Below are 17,225 nucleotides of genomic sequence, written 5' to 3' on the forward strand. Positions count from 1 at the left end.
AAATTTTGCACATACACACTAATGACATTAGTAGTGTGGAATATGCAAAAAATTGGGGATATGAGATGGTTTACTGTATGTAACCATGTCTCATATGAGAGAGAGAGAGAGAGAGAGAGAGAGAGAGAGAGAGAGAGAGAGAGAGAGAGAGAGAGAGAGAGAGAGAGAGAGAGAGAGAGAGAGAGATTTTTTTTTTTTTAAACACATGGATCCCTTGTATATCCGTATGTCGGTTTTGCAAGCCTGCGATAAAAACACGCATTACGGCTGCCATACGGAGGATGCCATGCGCAAAAAACGCTGAAACACCCTGCCTACGGAGGAGCTACGGAGACCACTATTTTCGGGACTTTTCAGCGTATTACGGCCGTAATATACGGACCGTATTTTCATACGCTGAGTGTGAAGCCGGCCTAATAGTCATGAACATGCCACCACCATTCAGCCATTATCAGCTCCGTACTGCAGCAATTCTTTTCAATATTAGTTGAGCTGCAGTACTCATGAGCCGCCACTACACCGTGAACGGAGCTGTGGAGCTCTACTCCATACACAGCTTACATATGGATGATGGCCGTTCCGTAGGGGTCCGGTACTGGAGCCCCACAGATCTTATAAGTCATTAATACATTACTCCTTTACCCTCTTCCCTAAATGGTCAAGTTTTATTTTATGGGCTACGTTTTTTTATCCCCCCATTTCTTCTAAAGGGCCATAATTGTTTTATTTTCCGATCCACATGTAATAGGCATATTTTATGCCGGGCGAGTTGCACTTTTAAATGACACCATTCACGTTACCACATAGCGTAGTGGAGCACAGGCGAAAAAAAATTTCGAAGTGCAGTGACACTGCGAAAACATGCAATTCTGACATTGGTTTTTGAGAATTGATTTTATGGTGTACATTATACCGCAAACATGACCGGGTAATGATTCTCCAGGTCAGTATGATGACTGATACCAAACTTGTCAAGTTTCCTTATTAAATTAGTGACGTAAAACCCACAAGAAGCTTGTAAAAAAAAAAAAAAAAAAAAAAAATTTTGTTTTGATAGTCGAGCCATTTTCCAAGACTCATAATGTTTTCATTTTTTGATTAATATAACTGTGCTAGGATTTCTTTCTTCACGGGGTGAGAATGTTATTATTGATTCCATTTTAGAATAGATATGACATTTTGATCACATCCTACTTTATTTTTTTGTTCTCTTGCGGCAGCTAAAAAACTCTCGATTTTGGCATTTTCTATTTTTTTCTGTTTAGGGTGTTTATCGATCGGGTTACTTTTTTTGATAGACTGGACTTTTCTGGACGCGGTGACACTACGTATGTGGGGGGAGGAGATTTAAACTTGTTTTTCAAATTTTTTTCTTCTTCATATTTTGAAATATTTTTTTTGGGACATTTGTTAGTCCCCTTAGGGCACTTGAACCTGTAATTATCCGATCGCTTGTCCTATATACTACAATAGCACAGTATTGCTGCATGTAGTAACATTCATACTCTCCTTTGAAGCACAGCCACAGGTTGGCTTTCAATAGATTTCATTGATGACAGTCATGGAGGTCTCCAGCGGACACGGGAGCACAGATGTGTCCCCATGCCGGCATGCTGCTAATGCCGCTGCCAGAGACTGACCGCTGCATTTAACAGGTTAACAATCATTGGCAAAGATCCGCTTCACCTGCGGCTGTTCGAGCCAGGATCTGCCTCTGACATACAGCCATTATATGCCGGGTTTGGGGCAGAAGTTCCAGAAGTGGACATGGCTAGAAGCAGGAGAAATTGGCAAGTGTGAAGCCGCTCACACACAATGGATCGGCCGCTCATTCAGTGGACAATGCTCTCTACCAGAGATTAGAGCTTCAACCAAAAAAGAACTAAAATGCTCATAGAGTACAATCCTAAAATATCACATTTTATTAGGCATTTATAAAAAATAGTTAAAATACAGAGGCTGCCGAGCTTCACTAGGGGGAACAGACTGCCTGAATAAAGTGCATAGTGCATGACAATATAAATAATTACTTGTATAATTTTGCACAAAATACGACAATAATTTCATCATACAAAATGCCTGAAGGGAAAAACACTCAGTAAATCAAGCAGGGAAGCGAGTGCAGGAAATCACCCCAAATCCTGGCTTTAGGGTATGTGCACACGCTGCGGATTCCATTGCGGAATTTTCTGCAGCGGATTTGATTAAATCCGCAGTGCACTGCGGTTTTAGACACCTGCGGTTTTTTAATATGGAGCAGGTGCCAAACCGCTGCGGATTCCGCACAAAGAATTGACATGCTGAGGAAAATAAACCGCAGCGTTTCCGCGCGTTTTTTTTCCGCAGCATGTGCACAGCGGTTTTTGTTTTCCATAGGTTAACATTGTACTGTACACCGCATGGAAAACTGCTGCGGATCCGCAGCGTCAAAACCGCAACGTGTGCACATAGCCTTAAACACCAGAGAGGCTAAATGCAGCCGAACAACAGGTGTAGCCTATGGTAAAGAGCAGAACTTGCGCCACAGTGGCTTCAACAATGTGAGCACGGAAGATGAAGGGAAAGTACAGTACAGACCAAAAGTTTGGACACACCTTCTCATTTAAAGGGACACTGTCACCTGAATTTGGAGGGAACAATCTTCAGCCATGGAGGCGGGGTTTTCAGGTGTTTGATTCACCCTTTCCTTACCCGCTGGCTGCATGCTGGCTGCAATGTTGGATTGAAGTTCATTCTCTGTCCTCCGTAGTACACGCCTGCACAAGGTAAACTTGCCTTGTGCAGGTATGTACTATGGAGGACAGAGAATGAACTTCAATCCAATATTGCAGCCAGCATGCAGCCAGCGGGTAAGGAAAGGGTGAATCAAACACCCAAAAACCCCGCCTCCATGGCTGAAGATTGTTCCCTCCAAATTCAGGTGACAGTGTCCCTTTAAAGCTTTTTCTGTATTTTCATGACTATAAAAATTGTAAATTCACACTGAAGGCATCAAAAATATGAATTAACACATGTGGAATTATATACCGTATATACTCGAGTATAAGCCGACCCGAGTATAAGCCGACTCCCCCAATTTTGCCACAAAAAACTGGGAAAACTTAATGACTCGAGTATAAGCCTAGGGTGGGAAATGCAGCAGCTACCGGTAAATGTCAAAAGTAAAAATAGATACCAAAAAGTAAAATTAATTGAGACATCAGTAGGTTAAGTGTTTTTGAATATCCATATTGAATCAGGAGCCCCATATAATGCTCCATAAAGTTCATTAAGGCCCCATAAGATGCTCCATATTAAAATATGCCTCATATAATCCTGCATATAGGTTAATAATGGCCCCATAAGATGCTCCATAGACATATTTGCCCAAAAAAATGCTGTGCAAATGCGGATTATGGCCCTATAAGATGCACCATAAAGATATTTGCCCCATACAGTGCTGCACAAACATTATGGCCCCATATAGTGCTGCACAAACGTTATGGCCCCATATAGTGCTGCACAAACGTTATGGCCCCATATAGTGCTGCACAAACGTTATGGCCCCATATAGTGCTGCACAAACGTTATGGCCCCATATAGTGCTGCACAAACGTTATGGCCCCATACAGTGCTGCACAAACGTTATGGCCCCATAGATGTTCCATACAGACACTTGCCCCATTTGCTGTGATAAAAAAAAAAAAAAAAAATCACATACTCACCTCTCCGTCGCTCAGGCCCCTGGCGCTTTCAATATTCACGTGCTGATCGTTCCGGCGCCGCTCCATCTTCAGCACTGACGTTCAGGCAGAGGGCGCGCACTAACCGTCACCGCGCCCTCTGACCTGAGCGCCACTGCTAAAGACGGAGCGGCACCGAAACGAGGAGCAGGTGAGTATCGCGCAGTGCTCCCCTCCCAGTTATACTTACCTGCTCCTGGCGCTGTGCAGTCCCTGCTTCCCCGGCGCAGCAGCTTCTTTCTGTAGTGAGTGGTCACCGTTACCGCTCATTACAGTAATGAATATGCGGCTCCACCTATATGGGAGGTGGAGCCGCATATTCATTACTGTAATGAGCGGTACCATGTGACCACTCAGTACAGGAGGAAGTTGCCGGCACCGGGAAGCCAGGGACCTGCAGGGACCGCGCCAGAAGCAGGTAAGTATAATTAGACAGCCCCCGCTCCCCCTCAACTGCCGTCCCCTGGGTATGACTCGAGTATAAGCCGAGAGGGGGACTTTCAGCCCCAAAAAATGGGCTGAAAATCTCGGCTTATACTCGAGTATATACGGTACTTAACAAAAGAGTGTGAAACAACTGAAAATATGTCTTATATTCTAGGTTCTTCAAAGTAGCCACCTTTTGCTTTGATGACTGCTTTGCACACTCCTGGCATTCCCTTGATGAGCTTCAAGAGGTAGTCACCGGGAATGGTCTTCAACAATCTTGAAGGAGTTCCCAGAGATACTTAGCACTTGTTGGCCCTTTTGCCTTCACTCTGCGGTCCAGCTCATCCCAAACCATCTCGATTGGGTTCAGGTCTGGTGACTGTGGAGGCCAGGTCATCTGCTGTAGCACCCCATCACTCTCCTTCTTGGTAAAATAGCCCTTACACTGCCTGGAGGTGTGTTTGGGGTCATTGTCCTGTTGAAAAATAAATGATGGTCCAACTAAACGCAAACCGGATGGAATAGCATGCCGCTGCAAGATGCTGTGGTACCCATGCTGGTTCAGCATGCCTTCAATTTTGAATAAATCCCCAACAGTGTCACCAGCAAAGCACCTTCTCCTCCATGCTTCACGGTGGGAAACAGGCATGTAGAGTCCATCCGTTCACCTTTTGTGCGTCGCACAAAGACACGGTGGTTGGAACCAAAGATCTCAAACTTGGACTCATCAGACCAAAGCACAGATTTCCACTGGTCTAATGTCCATTCCTTGTGTTCTTTAGCCCAAACAAGTCTCTTCTGCTTGTTGCCTGTCAATAGTAGTGGTTTCTTAGCAGCTATTTTACCATGAAGGCCTGCTGCACAAAGTCTCCTCTTAAGGGCTTGTTTCCACATGCGAGAAACACGTCCGTGTCTCGCATGTGGAAACGAAGTTCTGGCGCCGGCACTCCGGAGTGGAGCGTGCGGCTGCATGTGTTGCTATGCGGCCGCACGCTCTGCTCCGGAGTGCCGGCGCCAGAACTTCGTTTCCACATGCGAGACACGGACGTGTTTCTCGCATGTGTAAACAAGCCCTAACAGTTGTTGTAGAGATGTGTCTGCTGCTAGAACTGTGTGTGGCATTGACCTGGTCCCTAATCTGAGCTGCTGTTAACCTGCGAATTCTGAGGCTGGTGATTCGAATAAACTTCTCCTCAGAAGCAGAGGTGACTCATGGTCTTCCTTTCCTGGGGCAGTCCTCATGTGAGCCAGTTTCTTTGTAGCGCTTGATGGTTTTTGCAACTGCACTTGGGGACACTTTCAAAGTGTTCCCAATTTTTCGGACTGACTGACCTTCATTTCTTAAAGTAATGATGGCCACTCGTTTTTCTTTACTCAGCTGCTTTTTTCTTGCCATAATACAAATTCTAACAGTCTATTCAGTAGGACTATCAGCTGTGTATCCACCAGACATCTGCACAACACAACTGATGGTCCCAACCCCATTTATAAGACATAAAGTCCCACTTATTAAACCTGACAGGGCACACCTGTGAAGTGAAAACCATTTCCGGTGACTACGTCTTGAAGCTCATCAAGAGAATGCCAAGAGTGTGCAAAGTAGTCATCAAAGCAAAAGGTGACTACTTTGAAGAACCTAGAATATAAGACATATTTTCAGTTGTTTCACACTTTTTTTGTTAAAGGGAACCTGTCACCTGAATTTGGCGGGCCCCTTTTTCCGTCCGATGGGCGGTGTTTTCGGGTTTTTTATTCACCCCTTCCTTTCCCGCTGGCCGCATGCTGGCCGCAATATTGTCTTGAAGTTGATTCGCTTTCCTCCGTAGAACACACGTGCACAAGGCAATCTTGCCTTCCGCACGTGCAGTATGCTTTGCCCAACTGCGGGGGCAAAGCTGAAAAGCATTAGTGCGCATGCACCGCCGCACTACGTCCCGGAAGTATTTAGCCGTGTTCTGGGACATAGTGCGCATGCGCCGGCGCACTAATGTTTTTTGGCTTTGCCCGCAGTTGGGCAAAGCATAATGCGCATGCGCAAGGCAAGATTGCCTTGCGCACGCGTGTTCTACAGAGGAAGGCGGATCAACTTCAAGACAATATTGCGGCCAGCGGGAAAGGAAGGGGTGAATTAAAGACCCGAAAACACCGCCCATCGGACCGAAAAAAGGGCCTGCCAAATTCAGGTGACAGGTTCTCTTTAAGTATATAATTCCACATGTGTTAATTCATAGTTTTGATGCCTTCAGCGTGAATTTACAATTTTTATAGTCATGAAAATACAGAAAAATCTTTAAATAAGGAGGTGTGTCCAAACTTTAGGTCTGTACTGTATATGATACCTATGGAGTGGTTAAGTCAGTCAGCGTGAGCCCGTCGCCCCAATGCATGTTTCGTTGCTACTTCATCAGATCAGGATGAAGCTGGGAAATACAAACCGCTTCAGCGCGCACCATCGGGGACCCGCTCGATATGCCGCATGCGTGGCTGGCTAACAGACAATGCGCAAGCGTGGCTCCTCATTTACATATTGTGCAAGCAGGGCTCCCACCACACAAACTGCACAAACGCGAGACCGCCAAGTCATCTGGGTAATTTTGCAATGCATCCTGGGAAGGGAAGATGGCGGCAGCCGCGCGCTCATCGCCTGCGCCAGATCCGAAGGTGAGTATGTTACAACTACAAGGGGCCCTCGGATCCGAAGGTGAGTATGTTTATTTTTTAACCTGTGACATACGTGGCTGGCCAATATACTACGTGGCTGGCCAATATACTACGTGGCTGGCCAATATACTACGTCACTGGGCAATATACTACGTGGCTGGGCAATATACTACGTGGCTGGGCAATATACTACGTGGCTCTGTGCTGTATACTACGTCGCTGTGCAATATACTACGTAGCTGGCCAATATACTACGTCACTGGGCAATATACTGTGTGGCTGCGCAATATACTACGTAGCTGGGCAATAGACTACATGGCTGGGCAATACACTACGTAGCTGGCCAATATACTACTTGCCTGGGCAATATTCTACGTAGCTGGCCAATATACTACGTGGCTGGGCAATATTCTACAAGGCTGGGCAATATACTACGTAGCTGGCCAATATACTACGTGGCTGGGCAATATACTACGTCACTGGGCAATATTCTACGTGGCTGGGCAATATACTACGTGGCTGGCCAATATACTACATCATTGGGCAATATACTACGTGGCTGGGCAATATACTACGTGGCTCTGTGCTGTATACTACGTCGCTGTGCAATATACTACGTAGCTGGCCAATATACTACGTCACTGGGCAATATACTATGTGGCTGCGCAATATACTACGTAGCTGGGCAATAGACTACATGGCTGGGCAATACACTACGTAGCTGGCCAATATGCCAATATACTACTTGGCTGGGCAATATTCTACGTGGCTGGGCAATATACTACGTAGCTGGCCAATATACTACGTGGCTGGGCAATATTCTACAAGGCTGGGCAATATACTACGTAGCTGGCCAATATACTACGTCACTGGGCAATATACTACGTGGCTGGGCAATATACTACATCACTGGGCAATAATGGAAACAGGAACACATGGGCTACTTGCACAGTGAACAAGTCTGTAGGATCATGTTCACACACCACCAAGAAACCTGAAGACACAAAAGAGAATAGTAAAACCAAAAACACTCAGTTTGAAAAAATGTTGCAGTAATCCGCAAGTGCTAGTAAAAGATGTAAAAAAAACAGGGTATTTGGTTGATACGTTTTTTGCAAAAAATGTATACTAAGCTGCTCTACCAAACTTCACGGTATACCCTTATCAGAGCAGTCCTAACTAATGTATGCAATCCCTATCTGATGTATTTAAAAACCTGATCATCTGTATATTACCGTGAAGTTTGGTAGAGCAGCTTAGTATACATTTTTTGCAAAAAACGTATCAACCAAATACCCTGTTTTTTTTACATCTTTTACTAGCACTTGCGGATTACTGCAACATTTTTTCAAACTGAGTGTTTTTGGTTTTACTATTCTCTTTTGTGTCTTCAGGTTTCTTGGTGGTGTGTGAACATGATCCTACAGACTTGTTCACTGTGCAAGTAGCCCATGTGTTCCTGTTTCCATAATTGTTCTCTTGTGTCTACAAGACTGGGGAGTTCCACCACTCCTCTTGGGCTAGCTGCACAAAAGCTGTTCTACTCTGTATGCACACATGGATTTTTCCTCTCTGAACCCTGTTCACACAGGTAATATACAGATGATCAGGTTTTTAAATACATCAGATAGGGATTGCATACATTAGTTAGGACTGCTCTGATAAGGGTATACCGTGAAGTTTGGTAGAGCAGCTTAGTATACATTTTTTGCAAAAAACGTATCAACCAAATACCCTGTTTTTTTTTACATCTTTTACTAGCACTTGCGGATTACTGCAACATTTTTTCAAACTGAGTGTTTTTGGTTTTACTATTCTCTTTTGTGTCTTCAGATCACTGGGCAATATACTACGTCACTGGGCAATATACTACGTGGTTGGGCAATGTACTACGTCACTGGGCAATATACAGTCATGGCCAAAAGTATTGACACCCCTGCAATTCTGTCAGATAATACTCAGTTTATTCCTGAAAAGGATTGCAAACAAATTCTTTGGAATTATTATGTTCATTTAATTTGTCTTAAATGAAAAAACACAAAAGAGAATGAAGCAAAACATTGATCATTTCACACAAAACTCCAAAAATGGGCCAGACAAAAGTATTGGCACCCTCAGCCAAATACTTGGTTGCACAACCTTTAGCCAAAATAACTGCGACCAACCACTTTCGGTAACCATCAATGAGTTTCTTACAATGCTCTGCTGGAATTTTAGACCATTCTAAAGGGTGCCTTCTCCAAACTGCCATTTTTTGATCTCTCCACAGTTGTTCTATGGGATTCAGGTCTGGACTCCTTGCTGGCCACCTTAGAAGTCTCCAGTGCTTTCTCTCAAACCATTTTCTAGTGCTTTTTGAAGTGTGTTTTGGGTCCTTGTCCTGCTGGAAGAACCCTGACCTCTGAGGGAGACCCAGCTTTCTCACACTGGGCCCTACATTATGCTGCAAAATTTGTTGGTAGTCTTCAGACTTCATAATGCCATGCACACGGTCAAGCAGTCCAGTGCCAGAGGCAGCAAAGCAACCCCAAAACATCAGGGAACCTCCACCATGCTTGACTGTAGGGACCGTGTTCTATTCTTTGAATGCCTTTTTTTTCTCCTGTAAACTCTTTGTTGATGCCTTTGCCCAAAAAGCTCTACTTTTGTCTCATCTGACCAGAGAACATTCTTCCAAAACATTTTCGGCTTTTTCAGGTAAGTTTTGGCAAACTCCAGCCTGGCTTTTTTATGTTTCGGGGTAAGAAGTGGAGTCTTCCTGGGTCTCCTACCATACAGTCCCTTTTCATTCAGATGCCGACGGATAGTACGGGTTAACTCTGTTGTACCCTTGCACTGCAGGGCAGCTTGAACTTGTTTGGAGGTTAGTCGAGGTTCTTTATCCAACATCCGCACAATCTTGCGTTGAAATCTCTTGTCAATTTTTCTTTTCCGTCCACATCTAGGGGTTAGCCACAGTGCCATGAGCTTTAACTTCTTGATGACACTGTGCACGGTAGACACAGAAACATTCAGGTCTTTGGAGATGGACTTGTAGCCTTAAGATTGCTCATGCTTCCTCACAATTTGGTTTCTCAAGTCCTCAGACAGTTCTTTGGTCTTCTTTCTTTTCTCCATGCTCAATGTGGTACACACAAGGACACAGGACAGAGGTTGAGTCAACTTTAATCCATGTCAACTGGCTGCAAGTGTCATTTAGTTATTGCCAACACCTGTTAGGTGCCACAGGTAAGTTACAGGTGCTGTTAATTACACAAATTAGAGAAGCATCACATGATTTTTCGAACAGTGCCAATACTTTTGTCCACCCTATTTTTATGTTTGGTGTGGAATTATATCCAATTTGGCTTTAGGACAATTCTTTGTGTTTTTTTCATTTAAGACAAATTAAATGAAGATAATACCAAATAATTTGTGTTTGCAATCATTTTCAGGAAGAAACTGAGTATTATCTGACAGAATTGCAGGGGTGTCAATACTTTTGGCCATGACTGTACTACGTGGCTGGGCAACACACTACGTGGCTGGGCAACACACTACGTGGCTGGGCAACACACTACGTCGCTGGCCAATATACTACGTAGCTGGCCAATATACTACGTCGCTGGGCAATATACTACGTGGCTGGGAAATATACTACATGGACATGCATATTCTAGAATACCTGATGCGTTAGAATCGGGCCACTATCTAGTAACTATATAACGTGCTTTTTGATAAGGATTACAGCGGCGATTTTAGTGCAAAAATTGTGTTAGTGGGGCACATTGCGTAACTAACAACGCACTGGGGACACTTTAGATGCTACAAATGACATGACAGGTTCCCTTTAAATTAGTGACAAAATGTACAATTGGTGGAGAAAGGTTGAACTTGATGGACCTAGGTGTTTTTTCAACCTATGTAACCCTTTCCAGGATGAAAGATCCTACAATGGGCATTTGAGCTTTACACTCCCTGACAGAAGCTATGTCGCTTATCCATGTTATGTAAATAAAAGCTTATAACCTGACATTAAATTCATCCATTGGTTGTATAAATTATTCTTTTGAAAGCTGAAACTCTCAGAAATGTGGTTTAGGTTAAGAAAATAAATTGGCATCAATGCAGAAATACTGATCAGTTAATGGACACAGAATGGTCAGATTTTGGCAAGACAAAAGTTGTCGCCCACAGAAAGTAATGTGATATTTAAACATATAATTAACTTAAAATACAAATATGTGTTGCATAACATTGGTGAATGAAGTTGTGGTGCTATTAGAGTCAGATTTAATATTTTGTGTGACTTCCATGAGCTTGAAGGACTGCATCCATGCGGTTCAACAATAATTCATACAATTTATTAATGAAGACATCAGGAATAGCAAAGAATGCAGTCTTACATGCCTCCCAGAGTTCATCTAGATTCTTTGGTTTTGTCTTCCAAGCTTCCTCTTTCATCCTACCCCAAACATGCTCAATGATGTTCATGGCCAGTCCTTGAGCACCTTGATCTTTTTTGCCTGGAGGAGTTTTTTTGTAGAGATGGATGTATGAGATGGAGCACCATCTTGCTGTAGAATTCAACCCCTTTTATGATTTGGAATATAAGAGATAGCTAATAGATATTTTAGGCTATTGATATTGGTTCCCAGGGTCTGGAGGAGAGGAGACTCCTTCAGGCCCTGGGATCCATATTCATGTAAAAAATAAAGAATAAAAAACATGGATATACTCACCCTCGGACGGCCCCTGGCTCACAGCGCTGCTAGCGTCTCCCTCCGTTCCTTAGAATGCGGTGAGTGAAGGACCTTCGATGACGTCGCGGTCACCTGACCTCCAGACCCTTGGAACCACACGCCGAAATGCAGGATCGCTCTCTGCACACGCCGTACCCGGCGTATAAGACGACCCCCGACTTTTGGGACAATTTTTAGGGGTCAAAAAGTCGTCTTATACACTGGAAGATACGGTAACTATTTTCTGGGTGTATTTTGGATCCATACGGGCTCCAGTAGGTCTCCTGCAGTATTTGCGGTGGCTGTGGTTTAATTCTACTGAAGATTCATCAGAAAAATCCACCTTCTGCCACTTTTCCAGCCTCCATCTGTTTAGCAGGCTTTGGGACTTTGCAAATGCCACACGGTTTTTTATTTGTCTTTTGTTTAGTGCTGGCCTCTGGGCACTGATTCGACCATGGAGGCCATTTCGAGACAGAATCCTACAAACTGTTCTAGTTGACACAGGGACTTGAGGTGACCAGGCCTGTTGGAGCTCTGCTGCAGTGGAATAGGGGCTTGCTTAGGATTTTCTAACCAACAAACGTTCCTCCTGAGCAGTTGTCTTGCGGGGTCTGCTGGACCCTGGCATGTCAAACACATCTCCAGTCTCTTCAAATCTTTTTTTTTTTTTTTTTAATTCTTTGAACTTGACGCTGAGACACATTAAGGGTATGTGCACACGATGCGGATTCTGCTGTGGATTTTTCCGCAGCAGAATTGGAAAATCCGCAGTGCAAAACCGCTGCGGTTTTCACTGCGGATTTTACTGCGGTTTCTTCTGCGGATTCCTCTGCGGGTTTTCAACAGCACTTTCCTATTGGTGCATGTTGAAAACCGCTGCGGAATCCACACAAAGAAGTGACACGCTCCTTTTTTTCCGCAGCGAATCCGCACGGATTTTTCCGCATCGTGGGCACAGCGGTTTTTTTTCCCCATAGGTTTACATGGTACTGTAAACTTTGGGAAAACTGCTGCGGATCCGCAGCAAAAAACCGCATCGTGTGCACATGCCCTAAAGGTGCCAGCCACCTCTGCAGTGGATCTGGTCTTCAGCCTCTTGATAATCCAGGCTTTGGTCGCAGGGTGGATGTTTGGCATGTTGTCAGAGCTCAAGTTGCTGTTCAAGCTAAGGTCTGGGGTGCTGGGTTTCTTTTTATACACACACACTAATTAACCGATCATTTACTGAGCACAGGTGAGGATATAAACTAGGATTGGGTGCATTATATGACCAGGCGACAAAACTTTTGTCTTGCCAAAATTTGACCATTCTGTGTCCATTAACTGATCAATATTTCTGCATTGATGCCAATTTATTTTCGTAACCTAAACCACATTTCGAAGGGTTTCAGCTTTCAAAAGAATAATTTATACAACCAATGGATGAATTTAACGTCAGGTTATAAGCTTTTATTTACATAACATCGAAAAGCGACATAACTTCTGTCAGGGAGTGTAGACCTGGACCACCGGAAAATGGAAGAAACGGCTCGGTCTTATAAATCTGGTTTTCTTTGATAACATGTGGATGGCATGGTACACCAGCATTCACTATGGGAAGAAGCCATACGTAGGTGATGCTCTGCTGAGAAACCTTGGCTCCTTGCATTCATGTGACAGCTACCAAGACATTGTACAGGCCAAATACACCCCTTCTTGCCAGCGTTATTCTCGTAATAACCAGAGAATTTTTCAGAAACATCATAAAAGGTAATGACCCCCGGCCCAAACACTACAACATTGCATAGAAATGGTTTTAGAAACCCCACATAGTGGTGATGACTTCACTGTGAATGAGCTTTAATGGGGATAAATGTAAGGTCATGGACTTGGGTAGAGCAAATTAGATGTATAATTATGTGCTTAATTGGAAAACAGTGAGCAAAATCGTCAATGAAAAAGACCTGGGTGTATGGGTGGATGACAAACTCACATTTAGTGGTCAGTGTCAGGCAGCTGCTACAAAGGCAAATAAAATAATGGGATGCATTAAAAGAGGCATAGATGCTCATGAAGAGAACATAATTTTACCTCTATACAAGTCAATAGTTCGACCACACTTAGAATACTGTGCACAGTTCTGGTCTCTGGTGAATAGGAAAGACACAGCTGAACTAGAGTGGGTGCAGAGAAGAGCGACCAAGGTTATTAGAGGACTGGGGGGTCTGCAATACCAAGATAGGTTATTACACTTGGGGCTATTTAGTTTGGAAGAACGAAGACTAAGGGGTGATCTAATTTTAATGTATAAATATATGAGGGGACAGTACAAAGACCTTTCTAATGATCTTTTTAATCATAGACCGGAGACAGGAACAAGGGGGCATCCTCTACTTCTGGAGGAAAGAAGGTTTAGGCATAATAATAGACGCGGGTTCTTTACTGTAAGAGCAGTGAGACTCTGGAACTCTCTGCCGTATGATGTTGTAATGAGTGATTCATTACTTACATTTAAAAGTGGACTTGATGCCTTTCTTGAAAAGTATAATGTTACAGGGTATACAGTGGGGCAAAAAAGTATTTAGTCAGTCAGCAATAGTGCAAGTTCCACCACTTAAAAAGATGAGAGGCGTCTGTAATTTACATCATAGGTAGACCTCAACTATGGGAGACAAACTGAGAAAAAAAAATCCAGAAAATCACATTGTCTGTTTTTTTAACATTTTATTTGCATATTATGGTGGAAAATAAGTATTTGATCAGAAACAAAATTTCATCTCAATATTTTGTAATATATCCTTTGTTGGCAATGACAGAGGTCAAACGTTTTCTGTAAGTCTTCACAAGGTTGCCACACACTGTTGTTGGTATGTTGGCCTATTCCTCCATGCAGATCTCCTCTAGAGCAGTGATGTTTTTGGCTTTTCGCTTGGCAACACGGACTTTCAACTCCCTCCAAAGGTTTTGTATAGGGTTGAGATCTAGAGACTGGCTAGGCCACTCCAGGACCTTGAAATGCTTCTTACGAAGCCACTCCTTCGTTGCCCTGGCGGTGTGCTTTGGATCATTGTCATGTTGAAAGACCCAGCCACGTTTCATCTTCAATGCCCTTGCTGATGGAAGGAGGTTTGCACTCAAAATCTCACGATACATGGCCCCATTCATTCTTTCATGTACCCGGATCAGTCGTCCTGGCCCCTTTGCCGAGAAACAGCCCCAAAGCATGATGTTTCCACCACCATGCTTTACAGTAGGTATGGTGTTTGATGGATGCAACTCAGTATTATTTTTCCTCCAAACACGACAAGTTGTGTTTCTACCAAACAGTTCCAGTTTGGTTTCATCAGACCATAGGACATTCTCCCAAAACTCCTCTGGATCATCCAAATGCTCTCTAGCAAACTTCAGACGGGCCCGGACATGTACTGGCTTAAGCAGTGGGACACGTCTGGCACTGCAGGATCTGAGTCTATGGTGGCGTAGTGTGTTACTTATGGTAGGCCTTGTTACATTGGTCCCAGCTCTCTGCAGTTCATTCACTAGGTCCCCCCGCGTGGTTCTGGGATTTTTGCTCACCGTTCTTGTGATCATTCTGACCCCACGGGGTGGGATTTTGCGTGGAGCCCCAGATCGAGGGAGATTATCAGTGGTCTTGTATGTCTTCCATTTTCTAATTATTGCTCCCACTGTTGATTTCTTCACTCCAAGCTGGTTGGCTATTGCAGATTCAGTCTTCCCAGCCTGGTGCAGGGCTACAATTTTGTTTCTGGTGTCCTTTGACAGCTCTTTGGTCTTCACCATAGTGGAGTTTGGAGTCAGACTGTTTGAGGGTGTGCACAGGTGTCTTTTTATACTGATAACAAGTTTAAACAGGTGCCATTACTACAGGTAATGAGTGGAGGAAAGAGGAGACTCTTAAAGAAGAAGTTACAGGTCTGTGAGAGCCAGAAATCTTGATTGTTTGTTTCTGACCAAATACTTATTTTCCACCATAATATGCAAAAAAATGATAAAAAAAACAGACAATGATTTTCTGGATTTTTTTTTCTCAGTTTGTCTCCCATAGTTGAGGTCTACCTATGATGTAAATTACAGACGCCTCTCATCTTTTAAAGTGGTGGAACTTGCACTATTGCTGACTGACTAAATACTTTTTTGCCCCACTGTATATATACTAGATTCCTTGATAGGGCGTTGATCCAGGGAACTGGTCTGATTGCCGTATGTGGAGTCGGGAAGGAATTTTTTTCCCCAATGTGGAACTTACTCTTTGCCACATGGTTTTTTTTTGCCTTCCTCTGGATCAACATGTTAGGGCATGTTAGGTTAGGCTATGGGTTGAACTAGATGGACGAAGGGTATGTTTCCATATTCAGGAAACACTGCGCGTTTGACGCTGCATAGAGACGCAGCGTCAAACACGCAGCATCCAGATGTTACATCATAGTGGAGGGGATTTAATGAAATCCGGCGGCCCTGCAATTCCGGACATGCGGCGCGTCTTTTTAGATCGCAGCATGTCCGTTTACATTGCGGCGACGCTGCGCCGCAAGCAAGGTATAACACAGGGCCCTATGTGTGGGGTGCGATGATACCGGATGTGTGCAATGAACACATCCGGCATCATCGCATCCCCAGAAGGGGGTGGAGCGAGTTTGCCGCTCCATCCAAACCGCCGGCCATCCTGATCGTGGACACGTACCATTAAAGTCTTCCATCAACCTTAATAACTATGTTACTATGTCATTTCCCAAGACCTTACAGTGATAGAGCATCTGTGGGATGCACTAGAAAAACAAGTGGCGCAGTTGGCAGACTGGTGTGTGACTGCCAAAAGTGATACATTGTGCACAACTTATTTGGGTGTTTTATGCCAGAATTCTAGAATTTTGGCCAAGTGTCTACAGCTTGGAGAACCCGTGTATTTTCTGTATACAAACTTTCGTGCCAACTTCTGTGACTTCCTCCCTAGTTAGACCTGTAGAGTGTGGACATAGAGGCAGCAGTGAAAAGGACACAACGTGGGCAAAATCCACTGCATCATAAAGAGACTGATAAGTGACATATGGTCCAAAAACAGTTGTTTCATTAACAATTTTTATTAGAGTGCAGCTGATTGTAATGGCCGGAAGATCTCGCAGACGAATAATCTGTTTTCCAACAAAATTGTGCCTCCATTTAAAATCACTGTCAGTGCAGCCCCATCTGGCCTTAGTGATAAAGATTGTCATCTGTCACTGAGAAAGTGCTGTGATTAAGAAAATGTAATCATGGAAGCAAAGACATCCCACTTACATTACCACAGACACACCCCAATAATTTTCGTGGCCCCTCACACAGATGTGCGTTTTGCCGCCAGCTTCTTCTGGGGGCGCGTCGGGGTGTGGGGACGCTGAGGGGATTACTCCAGCCACCGATCACGTCAGTGATGTGAAACCAGATAAAATCTTACTATGGATGTCTTCTCAACTCAATCATTTGTACTTATGGTTTGAGCTCAGTGTTAGTAAAAAGGAAAATGGGCCAATGCAAAAGCTTTGGCACCCTGCATGGTGAGTACCTAGTAGCACCCCTTTTGAAAATATCACAGCTTGTAAACACTTTTTGCAACCAGACAACAATCTTTCAATTCTTGTTTGAGCGATTTTCATCCACGTTTCCTTGGAAAATTCTTCCAGTTCTGTGAGATTCTTGGGTCGTCTTGCATGCA

The 17,225-nt window shown here is 43.9% G+C and overlaps 1 protein-coding gene across 2 annotated transcripts in view; it reads right to left on the bottom strand.

Moving 5' to 3' along the window:
• Positions 1–17,225, bottom strand: part of SREK1IP1 (SREK1 interacting protein 1) — an 82,125-nt gene that overhangs the window by 61,956 nt on the left and 2,944 nt on the right. The window lies entirely within an intron of this gene.

The sequence above is a fragment of the Ranitomeya imitator genome, chromosome 1, assembly GCF_032444005.1.
Source record: "Ranitomeya imitator isolate aRanImi1 chromosome 1, aRanImi1.pri, whole genome shotgun sequence".
Taxonomy (NCBI): domain Eukaryota; kingdom Metazoa; phylum Chordata; class Amphibia; order Anura; family Dendrobatidae; genus Ranitomeya; species Ranitomeya imitator.